The following is a 14,589-nucleotide window of genomic DNA, read 5'->3' as shown; positions in this document are numbered from 1 at the left end:
TGCTCAAAGTAAAGGACGTGTACAAGAGAATCCTCAGCCACCAACCACTCCTGGAAATGGACTCGGAGGAGGACATTCCAGACGATGCCACTGAGAGTGATTTGAGCACTTCTGCTGAAGACTGATTGTGTCATCATTGATGTTATGTTTGGTAAAATAAAAAGTTAATCACATCTCTGTTTAATGTGATTTTTCAACAGACATTTTACATTTTGAGAAGAAAAATGGAATTTCCTTGGTGCAGTTGTTTACCCTGAATCATTATTTCCCATCTAATTTAATGACTAGTGTACATGTTCAGATACGATAACATAATTTAATTTATGGGATGCTTTCTGGGCTGCTCAAATGATCACAAAATTTAAAAGCACCAGGCAGCACACTCACAAGTACATTTTTTGTTCAGTGTTTTGTCGAAGAAATCAACAAGTACAATTGAGATGTTTGCTGTAGTGGTGTGTTTGTTAAGAAGCATGCCAGCACACTGGTGAAGTGACAGTCCCAGAATGCACCCGAGCCAGTGACTCGCCCCAGAGCAAATGAAATTGCTTATCTAGAAAGACAACCGTCATCAAAGAAGAAGTAAAAGAGTAGGAAACAAATGGTAAGGGAAGGTACTGTGGGGTAGGAAAGAAAGGCCAGAGCTGTGCAAAATGACCTCCAGCAGGCTACAAATGTGCACGTCTGCTCAAACGGTCAGAAACCGACTCCATGAGGGTGGTATGAGGGCCCGACGTCCACAGGTGGGGTTGTGCTTACAGCCCAACACCGTGCCGGATGTTTGGCATTTGCCAGACAACACAAAGATTGGCAACTTTGCCACTGGCGCCCTGTGCTCCTCACAGATGAAAGCAGGTTCACACTGAGCACTTGTGACAGAGTCTGGGGACGCCGTGGAGAACCTTCTGCTGCCTGCAACATCCTCCAGCATGAGTTTGGCAGTGGGTCAGTTTTGGTGTGGGGTGGCATTTCTTTGGGGAGCTGCACAGCCCTCCATGTGTTCGGCAGAGGTAGCCTGACTGCCATTAGGTACTGAGATGAGATCCTCAGACCCCTTGTGAGACCATATGCTGGTGCGGTTGGCCCCGGGTTCCTCCTAATGCAAGACAATCCTAGACCTCATGTGGCTGGAGTGTGTCAGCAGTTCCTGCAAGATGAAGGCAATGATGCTGTGGACTGGCCCGCCCATTCCCCAGACCTGAATCCAATTGAGGACATCTGGGACATCATGTCTCGCTCCATCCACCAACTGCACCACAAAATGTCCAGGAGTGGGCAGATGCTTTAGTCCTGGAGTCTGGGAGGAGATCCATCAGGAGAGCATCTGCCACTTCATCAGGAGCATGTCCAGGTGTTGTAGGGAGGTCATACAGGCATGTGGAGGCCACACAGACTAGTGAGCCTCATTTTGACATGTTTTAAGAACATTACATAAAACCAAATTAATGATTCTGTATTGCATTGATCAAGGAACCAACCCAATAGGAGCTAAAGGAATCCTCTTGACATTACTTCACTCAGTAAGTTTATACTATGTTTAATGTGCATTTTCTTCATCAGTTTTGAACATAACATGTTAGCGCTCCCTGGTCCTTTTTGGAGACAGATCCTGAGACAGCAGGCAGCTATGGAGAACTCGTGTCAGCTGTGGTAATTAAGGAATACTTTGATTTAATATTGATTTCATGACAACTATCCTCAGGCACATATTCCTGGATATATATGATGACATAAGTAAAGTCCCATTTTACAATCATTGCCTTCTTTGATCTGACTTATTGCCTCAGACTTTGGCCCTGTGTCCCCAAAAGTATAGAAAATCCATGACACTGAGTAAGAGGCCTTTATCATGTTATAAGTGAGAGAGTTTGGTGTAACAGTGGTTGAACATGCCAAATCAATCCACAACATACTGCCATTCCCCAGCTGTAACCTGCATATGCATCAAACCAAAATCCAGTATCATAGACATAAAGATGAGGTTAAAGGGGTTGTATCATTTTGCCAGATAGCTTCATCCCAAAAAAGATAAACATTCTTCAAAAACAAAAGTTTGTGAATATTTGCTGTATTGCCAGGCCTAAACCAACCTGTTAAACTTATCAAATTATTGTCATAGATACGAACCTATTGATTGAAACAGAATAATCCATTGAAGCCTCCATCATCATCCACGATCACTGTTACTGTTCAGATTATTTCATCTCTGTTTTCCTCTAGAATGTTTTGAAAATCAGCATTTGATCAACAGACTTTTTAAAAGTTTATTTTGATCCTATTGTTTACGTGTGTAATTGCATTTTTATTGAAATTATGACAGGAAAACCCTTAATCAAATTGTATCTTTGATATCTAATAATAATATTAACAATAATGTTACATATGTAATATGTACACAATAATAATGTGCAAACAAACAAGAAAAATAGCAAAAAATGTCAATTTTTTTCTAATACCCTGTATATAAAAACCACATATGACCACAACTCCAAATGTGCAATTGTCACTGCATCTAAACATGACATATTACAAAAAGGTAGAAACATATAATATACAATATGTTCTGAAGCTGGTACTGGTACAGTTAACTTTGCTTTAGGCTCCCATACACAGTAGGTGTTACTTACCTTACGTGCAGTGCAGTATTACTTTACCTTGTAATATGTTATAATAAGCAAGTCACTTCTATATTTATGAGGATGTAGACAATAATGTTGGCTGATATGTAAAACTATGAGATGTCGAGTGCAGGGAAGATATTATTGATGGATCAGATTCATGAATGTGTTAGGTACTTAAGCCACAATTAGAGAGTGAAACAGAGACTGACACTGGTTGAAATGTATAGTAAATATTTTATTTTGAACTTTTATGCTGAACTACAAGCTGTGAACTGTGCGATCTCTGCGACCTGTGGTGCCTGGTTTACTGTGTGTAAAACTGCGCAGGTTCCCATGTGTCATCCCACACTTTGCCACTGTCAGGAGAAAAACATAACAAAGAACAACCACACACAAAATAGGACAATTTAGGTTGTGACATATGACAATTTTTTAGGATGAAATATCTTCTATATTCATGTCATGCTTTATACACCTTCATTGTAATATAAATGAATCAAATCAAGTCAGACAGTAATAATATATGTAGTAGATGTCAAGCAGGACCACAGCAGCAGCCACGATCCATCGGAACCTGCTGGATGAGAGAGCACAGAAACTCCAGGGAGGAAGTTTAGTTAGTAACATGCATGAACTGCATTACTGGGACATGTATGTTTACAGATGGTGAGGGAGAGGGGGAGAGTTTTCAGTAAAACGAGACGCGACTGCATCTTCAACCAATACTGAGCCTGCATAACCCTGAAAGAGACAGACAGAGAGAGGGGGGGGGGGGGGGGGGACACTAACCCCCAGCAGTCTGGTCCCATTACAGCATAACTAAGGGCTGAGCTGAACCAGCCCTAACTATAAGCTCTATAAAGAAGTAAAGTCTTATGCCTACTCTTAAAAGTGTTGACCATGTCCACCTCCAAATCTCATAATGGACTTTGGAGGTGGACAGCTATCAAGCTCCTCACAGAAGAGGAGCTCGATAGCTAAAAGCTCTCAATTTACTTTAGTCCAAATACATGAATTCAAATTGAGGTGATAACTATTTATCAACAATATGAATGTCTGTTCCTGTCCAACAAAGTTGTTACTACATACCATGTTGAGCAAGGCTTCCACTTGACTTTAACTTCTTCTTTTTCCTGAAAAACATGATATAAACAAACAATTAATTAAGAAAGACATGCAAGTTGCATACAAAAAGGAGCTTATAAACATTTGTGTACTATTGAATGGCTCAATAAAAACATAAGAACCACTACAATGCGTGTACTGCCAGCATCGAGTGCATGTTAGCAAAGCAACACTGCTTACATTGTGGCTCACAAGCAAAACTAACTGAAGCAGATGTTACTGAATGGGAAGGAGCACCTCCACATCAATCACTCCTTCTGAGCATGATGTCAGGAGGACTTTAAAGAACGTAAACATCAGGAAGGCAGCACGACTAGGTCGTATCAGGTGGTCTGTTCTTATTTAATGTCCTATTTGGAGTGAAATCCTGACTCAGTGGCTGAATTAGTGTAGATTCATCAAATACAAAAGCTTATGGATATTCAGTCAGGCACAGTTCAAATCCGGGAAGTCCAAAGACGCAAACAAATCTGCACAACAGCAGGCTAAATTACTTACATTTACAACTCTCCTGTCTACTATCTCTTCATATTTGAAAATCTTCTGTGTACGGTGTTTTCGGCATTCTGAAAAATAACAAATGAAATATTTACATGAGTTCTGTAAAACTGGAAAAAAAATGCAAAAATTAAGAAAAAGAGATCTTAACAAACTTAACGAACATGTCATGTGTTTCGTACATTTACAATACCATAACGTCTAACCTTTCCTTGTCCTTTTTTTGTTTGGGACATCCGAGGTGTACACAGTAGAAATTGAGGGAGATGCAGGATGTGGAGATGAAGAGGAGGATGCAGGAGGAAGCAGAGATGAAGAGGAGGATGCAGGAGGAAACAGAGACAGAGAGGAATATGCAGGAGGAAGCAGAGATGAAGAGGAGGATGCAGGAGGAAGCAGAGATGAAGAGGAGGATGCAGGAGGAAGCAGAGACAGAGAGGAATATGCAGGAGGAAGCAGAGACGGAGAGGAGGATGCAGGAGGAAGCACAGACGAAGAGGAGGAAGCAAAGATGGAGAGGAGGATGCAGGAGGAAGCAGAGATGAAGAGGAGGATGCAAGAGGAAGCAGAGACGAAGAGGAGGATGCAGGAGGAATCAGAGACAGAGAGAAAGATGCAGGAGGAAGCAGAGATGAAGAGGAGGATGCAGGAGGAAGCAGAGACAGAGAGGAAGATGCAGGAGGAAGCAGAGACGGAGAGGAGGATGCAGGAGGAAGCACAGACGAAGAGGAGGAAGCAGAGATGGAGAGGAGGATGCAGGAGGAAGCAGAGATGGAGAGGAGGATGCAAGAGGAAGCAGAGACGGAGAGGAGGATGCAAGAGGAAGCACAGACGAAGAGGAGGAAGCAGAGATGGAGAGGAGGATGCAGGAGGAAGCACAGACAGAGAGGAAGATGCAGGAGGAAGCACAGACGAAGAGGAGGAAGCAGAGATGGAGAGGAGGATGCAGGAGGAAGCAGAGATGAAGAGGAGGATGCAGGAGGCTGACAGAGGGAAGATGTTGGTACAGGCTCTAAATGAAGAATAAATTCCTCGTTTAGAGCCTCTGGGTCTGGGACTGGTCCAGCATCGACACTGTCAGCAGAGGATGGTCCAGCTGCTGGTGTAGACCTTTTAGCAGGAGGTGAAGCTTGTAATTCTGAAAAATTTTAAATATTAAACATTCATTAAAATGGGTTGAAAAAATGTACAGTACACATAAACACATAATAAGTAGCCCAAACTTTAATAATATGTCTGCATTAGGTGCATAGTAATTACATAAATTGCAAAAAAGTGCAATAAACTACAAAAAAATTGAAAATCGTTTTTGTTTTTTTAACATATATTTCTAGTTAGAGAAATTTAAGAGGCTTATCCCTCAAAACTGTAAATACAAAAAAGTTACACAAACTAGTTTCCCACCACAGGAAATTTATTTTGAGTGTCTTCATAGTTTTATTTTTGAAATACACCAATTTTTATATACTGCAGGAAAAACGAAAATAAATATTATAGTGCAAATTTGCAAAATAACAGCATATGCATCAAAATAAACTATTTCCAGCAGTGCAATATGAGTCTTAAGCATCCCAGAAACGACACAGAAAGTCATAAAGTCAAACATAACTTTTTAAAACACATAACAAGTAAAACACAAGCTCATAAGGCCCCGATCGTAAAAAACTACATTTCCGCAAAATTACGTCACTTCCGGTTTCGGGCAGGTCATGCGGTCATGTGATAGTTCGCGCTGATGGACGTAGGAAGTGTTACAAACAGCTGATGGATCGGCGAAGCCTGTTTCTGGAATATCATGTTTTTGTTGCTGCAAGTGATTTTTATGCAGTTTTTGCAAAGCTATATGTGGAAGGAAACTGTGACCTAGGACAAGCTGATGGCATAAGATGTAAGTACAACTCCTCCAGTTTCATATGCAAAAAAAATTATTGCGCTAGCTTACTTGGTTGCAGAGCTACCGGGATTTAAAAATAGTTACGCAAAACAGAGCGTGCCCGCTCCGATCGGCTGTAAAGGGTTAATAAAGTTTAATATTTTGGAAAAAAAATGTTGGCAAAGAGAGGAAGTACCGATCGGGTTTCCGGTAAGGATCGGGTAGCGTTGAAACTCTGTCGTGCTAGCTAGCACGCAGTATGAGTCATTGTAACTGTCAGCACAACGAAAATAAACTACACCTAAACTCGGTTTATATCTGACCCAAATAGAGTGCAGTTCATAACTTCTTACCTGAAATTCAGTTCACCTCACGCTCCGACCGGCAGCCGCCTGCTTCTCCTGCCTTCGGTTTCCCTGATCCGGGATTGAGCTCTGCGTTAGCCACCACCGGTCGATCGGCGGCCGCCTCGCCGGTGGCTAGCTGCCCTGTGTTGTAGCTCCGCGTTAGCCACCACCAAAAAGCTCAGTTATTTTTTCCACATCGACCAGCATCATCGGCCCATATAAACGAAAAATAAGTCCAGCTAAGACAAACACTGTTTGCGAGCGATCGGGGGTGAAAGGAGCCTCACTGAAAGGGTGTTTTTTAGCGAAGGGTCGCTAGCCGGCTAGCATGAGAACGGGTTGGTACAGACAGTATTCTCCAAAGAGTTGTTGTGTTGTATAATTTGTCTCCTGTCCTAATTTCCTCTCTCCCTGAGGACACTCCAGGTCCAAGCGCAGCAATGGGTAACCAAGAGTTTCCCAAAAGTCAGCCGCCCACAACAGGGAGAAAGAGGAAAAGAGACCGAAATGATGAGCTGCTAGACCTCATCAGAGAGGAGAGCGCAACAGAACAGGTCACATGACAGCACAGCATTTTCTCTGCATTTTCTACCCACAGTTTGAACTGAATAACAAATAACACAACCTACACAAACTGAAAACAAACAGAAATCACAGAGTAAAATTTGAAAACTTTTATTGATGTTAATTTAAAAGTTATTTAAAAAAAGAAAACCCATATAAAGTAAAAAAAAAAGTAAAAAAAAAATCGTAAAAATAAATAAAAAGAAAGGAAAAAAAGAAAAGAAAACCCAAACAGACAAACCCCTCTGAGCAAGCAATAGGCGACAGTGGGAAGGAAAAACTCCATTTTAACAGGGAGAAACCTCCGACAGAACCGGGCTCTGTGAGGGGACAGCCATCTGCCTCGACTGGTCAATGGGTTCTCATAAGTGACTCGATCAATTTAAAAAGAGCCATTCTAATTGTAAAAATAACCAATTTAAAATCCAGTTAGTTTTCTAGGATTCAAGCAAACTACATTAAACCCGGAGGGAGCCCTAGCTGCAGATTGTTAAAGATATCAACTTGAATATTCCGGGCAGTATTTTCATTCCTGACATTAATGGTATTAGTGCCACCAAAGGAATTGTTTACTATGTTCACAACCGTACTTTGCTGTGAAATAGCAGGTTGCCCCTGGTTTGAATCTTCTGTGTCTGAGTCATCTGGGCTCCCCATACAGCACACACACAAGCATGCAAACAGGTTTTTGCAATTTTGATTGTTTGGCCTAGATTCAGGTTCAGGAGCTGGGTCCTGTGTTGGTGACGGTGTGTGGGTGACAGTTGATGCTTTATTGGCCATCAACTGGCCATCAACTTTGCATTTTTGATTATTGAATCTAGATTCCAGTTCAGGTGGTGTCTCCTGTGTTGGGCTGGTGACAGTTGATGCTTTATTGGCCATTGCGTTTTAATATCTATTTGCAGATAATTTGTTTTCTCCGTTTGTTAAAACTAGCGTTTGAAAATCCGTTCCTGCAGAGGGCTATTTATAGACTTAAATCCTTTGAAGTGTATGACGTCACTGAAGCCTTTGCTCTAAGCCCCGCCCACTTCGAGAAAAAAAAAGAATGCGCTCGAAGTGTGTGGCGTGTTTGTCTCCGCCCTTAATTTCATCACAGCCTCCCAATAACTGGAAGGTTCGAAGTGGGCGGGGCTTAGAGCAAAGGCTTCAGTGACGTCATACACTTCAAAGGATTTAAGTCTATAAATAGCCCTCTGCAACTCTGAATTTCTAACACAAGCGTTAACAAACGGAGAGAATAAATTAACAGCAAACAAATAGCTATTGAAGCAAAATGGACAACAGCACAGCTAGGAGCAATCCAGACAATGTCAGGAGTGATTCCACTCCTGCAGATGATGTTAGGCCACTGCTAGAGGAATTGCTAAATAATGTTACACATGAGCAGTGGCAACAGTTGCGGTCTGATTACGCCGAAAATGGCACCATAGGAAGGCTGTGTAATTTTGTAGATAATGTCATAGCCCTATGCTCACTGTCGGCAGGTGCAGAAATGAGGTTTTGCCAGGACACTGCTGTCACTAGCACAACAACAGTGGCCTCAATGGAGACACAGACAGCTCCTGAACTTGCACAGACCTCTAACACAGTTGACCGTAACACGGAAATACCAGCTGATATTTCACAGAAAACAACAGTCAACTTTCACAGCACAGCAGAAAATTGCCCTGGTGCCACATATATCACTAATATCCATAATACCAATAATGTCAAAGTTTTTCAATTTAACATCTTTAAAAAACTGGAATTCAGTTCAATACGAAAAACCGAAAAAATAACTGTCATGCCCAATACTCCAGTAGACAAGAAAGATCGTGATGACACTCAGGCTGTAGATAAAGCAGGAACCTCTTTGGAAAAGGATGTAACCCCAAAGAAATCCTCTGCTCAACATGAAGCCAGCACTGATATGTTCAACATCACAGAAAATAGCAGAAAAGCACTGGCCTTAAAGGAGACAGAGACAGCGCCAGAACTTACACAGACTTCAGAGGATAATGCATGGCTGACAGATCTTATTCAGGCTGTGATTTCACAGCTTGCTAAGATATCAATGTCCAACCCTTCTGATTCTCTCCAAAAATGTCTTTTGGATTCAATCAGGGCTGAACTACAGGGAACAGATTTACCCTCAGAAATCCAGGAACATTGCGACAGAATCGCTAAAGCCATTTCCACTGATCTTTGTAATAGATTAATTGTATCTGGGGAAGAGGGTGTAATGGCTTTAGTTGCCTTAGTTTTCAAAGAACACATTTTGGCAGTGAAGAATGAATTGTATCAAAACACTCTGTAATAACCTCCCCCCTGCTGGGGCTAGTAAATTGGGACTTTAAATTGGCTTTAAATAGATTATATATTTTTGAAAGCCCTTGGAACGGTCGCGGCAGATGGCTGTCCCCTCACTGAGCCCGGTTCTGCCGGAAGTTTCTTCCTCTTAAAAGGGAGTTTTTCTTCCCCACTGTCGCCAAGTGCTTGCTCAGAGGGGTTTTTCTGTTGGGGTTTTCTTTTTAATAACTTTTAAAAAAAAAGTTAACATCAATAAAAGTTATTAAATTTTACACTGATTTCTGTTTTTTTATTGTCTGTAAGTTGAATAAATACATTTGTTATTTCTTACTCAGTTCAAACTGTGGGTAGAAAATGTTGTGCTGTCATGTGACCTGTTCTCTCTCTCTCACACACACACACACACACACACACACACACACACACACACACACACACATACACACACACACACACACACACACACACACACACACACACACACACACACACCAACATTGGTTTGATTAAACAAAAAAAGGAACAATTTAAAAAGTTTTCACACACATTTCTTTTTCTCCAGACATGAATGACACCAGAAAATCACTTTCAGATCCTCTCATGGCAATGCAGCAGAGGATTTAACACATGACCTTTGACCCTCTCTAGAGAACCTCTGCTTTTCTTCTTCTCGTCCCCCCACTTGGCAGCATTACTGCCTCCGGCTGATCATCTTGCTTCTCCCCCTGCAGAGTTTGGAATCTGGTGTGAGAAGAGACGCCACCGCTCAACAGCATGCTCTCACCCAGGTGATACTTGAGCATACCTGACAGCTGCTGAGGGTCACCTGGACACAGAAACACAAACAGGTCTGATCACATTTCCTTCTTCATGCTAAGCTCTGCTATAAGCCACAACTTGCTTTGCCCCATGTTTGTAGATGACTGGAATCAGAGCAGAGTCTCTGCATGTCTTTATTAGGGTGGAAGCTGCTACTGATATTTGTGCAGCAGACTAAACAAACAGTTTGTGAACATTCAGCATGTTCAGTCCAATCAAAAAGCAGGAAAATAGCCCCACTGAGAAATCTCTACAAGGCACCGCTGAGAGGTGCCATGTAGAGATTCATACATTCGGTCTTCATACTCGACTCCAGATCTGGACTTGTGTTGAACTCGACTGAGGTGGTCTGATCAGACACAGCGCTGCTCTTCACTGCAGCTGTCCACAAATCACAGAGGAAGTCAGGAGTGTTTTTACCTCGTCTAGCTGCCTCTGTGTGTGTGTGTGTGTGTGTCTCTTTAATTCATTTTTCTTTGTAAGCTACAGAGACCTTCACAGGACAATAATTGATCCTCGTGTTCGCATGAAATCACTAAATACATGCAGCAAAGCCCAGAGGACACAGGTAACCGATACAGGAGACTTTTCCTGCCCTTCCAGGGAGAAAGTCGATTTCTTCAGTTATACTTCCTGTTGTTTTTTTTGGTTTTTACGTTGAAGATTTTAGATGTTTGGCTTTTAATTCTGGTACTCCTGTTTTAATTTCAAGGCCTGAGGTTGTTCTTCTTGCACCCGTGGACAGAATCGTCTGTTTTTATAGTTTTATAGTTGTTTTGGAGTCAATTTTGCTTCAGTTAGTTCATTTAAAATATTTTAAATAGTTGGGTTTTTTTTATTGTCAGTGGTAGTTTGCTGTGTATTGTGTTGTGTGAACTTGGCAAACTAACTAAAGGAAGCATGTCCCAGGTCTGGTTTGTGGGTGGTTGTCTGCTTAGTAATGAACTCTGCAGACCACATCAAGCTTTCTGCTTCCCACAGGTGTAGCATATGGACTGAAAGCAAACAGAGGTGTTAGTGTGTTGTTGTGTAGTTTCTATTGAAGCTGACATCATTTAATGCTGTTTCTGCATGCTGGTCAGTGCCATCCAGACAGCAGGTATGACTGAGCTTTTGAACCAGGAGAAGGTGTTTACCTTCTTCGCTCCCAACGACGATGCCTTCAATGCACTGCCGCAGGATGAACTCAGCAGGCTGATGTGTGAGTTTTATTCAACTACACAGCTTCTCTTCATTCACATTCTTAATTTATCCACATGGACACTTTCCACACACGTGTGTAAAGCGTCTCTCTTCTTTACAGCAGCTTATGCTGAGACAGCTCGTTCTCACTCCGGACGCGTAAAATAATGACGATTTGTCACGTCCCTTAACTTCTCATGCTGACACCTAAGGTACCCTTCCACATTTTTATGTGACGCTGTGGGTTGTCAATTCATTCCAATATGAACCCGCTCGCGGCGATCGGAGACGCTTCGAGCAGAGGCTCCAGCCATCCTTTTACTCCAATAATAACCCCGTCACGGCGAAACATGACACCGTGAAGCACAATCTAACTGGAGAACCGGGGACCCTCTCCGCGAACGGGTTTTTCTTCCTAATTTAATGCTTTCTTTTAATGACATCGTTAACATTTCTCAACAAAAACACATGAAAGTATCACTGATAATTCAACAGTAAAAGCTTGGAGTCATTTTTGACCAGGACATGTCCTTCAACGCACATATTAAACAAATATGTAAGACTGCTTTCTTCCATTTGCGCAACATCTCTAAAATTAGAAATATCCTGTCTCAGAGTGATGCTGATGCGACTTTTGTTGTGATTTGGCGCTATATAAATCAAATTGAATTGAATTGAATTAAAATCGCTTCATGTTTTGGCCACCACACAGTGTTTTCCGAACTGATTCACGATCTGAAAGTGTGCAGATCTAACGTACATAATCCTTTGTTAGGTTTATTATTTTCATTTCACACGTAAAACATTTATAGATTCATTCACCACTCCTGTTAGTTTGAGCTTCAGGCTGCTGACGAACTCCTTCAAGATATGCAGGTAACATTTTTAGTGGAATCAGTTGTTAAAGAGGGAACACGCTTGTCTAATATTTTGTACGGAGTAAACGTTATATTATTTTAAATTTTTTTTTAAAGTTTATGTCACATTAAGTTGGTTAACTTAAGCTGTTTGATAATCTTTGCTTTAATCATAGACTGTATTTTAGGCGTTCCCTTTTTTCCTTGTTAATTGCGTAGAATGATGCACAGAGTGAACCTCAGCCAAGACCAGTGCGCTGGAAAAAACGTGACAGACAGGGAGCTTTTATTCCTCAAAGATCATCAACCACTCGAAGTACTAGTTGCATGCCACGTGCTCAGTGTTCACACAACCATTGATTTTATCTCACAACTTGTTTTCACCAAAGAATTTCAGTAAGTAAATATTCTTCAATTTTTTTCCCCCTCCAGTGTCCAGAGAGCAGCATCAATGTCCACGTGAAGAACCTAGTTATGTTGCCAGTGTCAACCCAACAAAAGGTACTTTACCTTCTTGTATTTATTGTGATTTCTGTTTACTTTTATATTTGTTGTTATAGTTGAGTTATGCAGGGCTTTTGTGCAGTCCTAAGAAACATACTGCCTAGAGTGTTTTTCACTTTGTGGAAGAGTTTCTTCCTTTCTTTCTTTTTTTTCTGTTAGTGTATGGTGCTTCATCAGGAGCTCCTTCAGTTGTTGGAGGATGGAGAAGAGGATGCAGCCATGACTTGTGAGACGTCGTCTGAGTCAGCTGCTACTCACTGGGCGATCAGAAATATGGTGTCCTTGCAAAAGTGGAAAGAGGCCAGGCCTTGTCTTATAGACAATATGTTAGCTACTCTGGATCCACAGTCACACCGTGTGTGTCAGTGTGGCAAACAAGTAGTTGTGAGGTGTCTGGACTGCCTGCCTCTTCCATTCCTTTGTGCTGACTGTGATATTGCAGTTCACACACGCTTTGTCCTGCACAACAGAGAGGCAGTAACAGGAGGGTTTTTGCAGCCTTCATCAGAGTTTCACAAGCCAATAGGTACGGTTTTTAAGTCTTATGCATTTCTTGCTTTGTATGAGTATGAGTGGGTGCTGTTATTGTATATTTATTGGAGTGGAGTGGAGTGCTGTAAAGTTTGAGGTGGACAGGATGTGCAAGGAGCCATGCTTTAGCTGCCCTGCCTGCACTCCAGACATGCTTGCCGTCTCAGTTGATGGAAACCGCAAGCTTTATCGCTTTCAGTCAAATGCAAGGTACGTTATGCATTGTGTACATAAGTCAAATATGGATTTGTAGAAAAATGTATTTTAATGTTTCTTTTCAAACAACTGTCACTGTGTTCGTTCAGCACTTCAGAGCAGGGGGACTTTGAAGGTGTCTTCATTGAAAAAGATGAGGAAGTTGCTGAGTTTGTGAAATACATCCAGAGACACACAAATCATGTAAGATACACACATATATATATATATTAGTGCTGTTAGCGTTAATCTTGTTAAAATGACGTTAATGCCATAACCATATACACATACACGTATCCAGTGATGCCCTCATGCAGACCGATATTTGGCCCTGGCAGAGCACAAGTGAACGTAAGCTCTTGATATATAAATATCCTTTTTAAACAAACTCCCAGTATCTGAGCAGTAGTTGAATGTTTTGTTCTTGAATCATAATATGCTACTATGTTTTCCCATCTGATGTTGTTAAACTGTAGCTGCTGCTGACCTCCGGACAAAGAGAAAAGTCTTTGAGAAGGTGATGGCTGTGAGGCGCCTGAGAGAGGAGGAGATGATCCTTTGCAGGGAGATGCGGCATCACTGGACAGTGTTGCGAATGCCATCTGTGGTGTTGGGAACAATCTCCTCAGACTGTAAGCACTTTATTTATTTATTAATTTTTTGATGAATCGATTGAAAATAAGAGCAGATGCTAAAGTCTTACTGGATCTTTTACCTATATCTAGATTGCTAGCTAACACTGCCTTCTCCCTTTTAAAAAAATGTTTAATTACAGCATCCTAATTCCTTGTGTTTATGAGGTGAGGTTTTTTTTTTGTTTGTTTGTTTGTTTTTTACTTTTCTCATATTTATTTGTTTTGTTCTTTTTACAGCCTCCTTTGTTGGCATGTCGGAGGATGCACAGAAGGGACTCTGTAGCCTGGTTTTAGAAAACAAAGTGAACTGAAAGCTGAAATGCTCAAAGTAAAGGACGTGTACAAGAGAATCCTCAGCCACCAACCACTCCTGGAAATGGACTCGGAGGAGGACATTCCAGACGATGCCACTGAGAGTGATTTGAGCACTTCTGCTGAAGACTGATTGTGTCATCATTGATGTTATGTTTGGTAAAATAAAAAGTTAATCACATCTCTGTTTAATGTGATTTTTCAACAGACATTTTACATTTTGAGAAGAAA

General features: G+C 41.4%; 1 long non-coding RNA gene across 2 annotated transcripts; it reads left to right on the top strand.

Annotated features, from left to right (window-relative positions):
- Positions 1–6,140: 6,140 nt before the first annotated feature.
- On the top strand, positions 6,141–14,534 carry LOC146566475 (uncharacterized). 2 transcript variants are annotated; one of them, XR_014893780.1, is made up of 6 exons: positions 6,141–7,018; positions 12,614–12,682; positions 12,845–13,426; positions 13,522–13,762; positions 13,888–14,043; positions 14,284–14,534. It is a non-coding gene; the product is annotated as an uncharacterized LOC146566475 (long non-coding RNA). The 2 variants fall into 2 exon arrangements; XR_014893779.1 differs by having other exon boundaries at positions 12,845–13,762.
- The last annotated feature ends 55 nt before the right edge of the window (positions 14,535–14,589 follow it).

This window comes from Mchenga conophoros, linkage group LG9 (genome assembly GCF_057382185.1).
Source record: "Mchenga conophoros isolate Kocher_MC1m ecotype Shallow Benthic linkage group LG9, M_conophoros_male_GT1.1, whole genome shotgun sequence".
Lineage (NCBI taxonomy): Eukaryota > Metazoa > Chordata > Actinopteri > Cichliformes > Cichlidae > Mchenga > Mchenga conophoros.
Note: the sequence above shows the minus strand (reverse complement) of the source record. Positions and strands in the feature narration are given on the sequence as shown.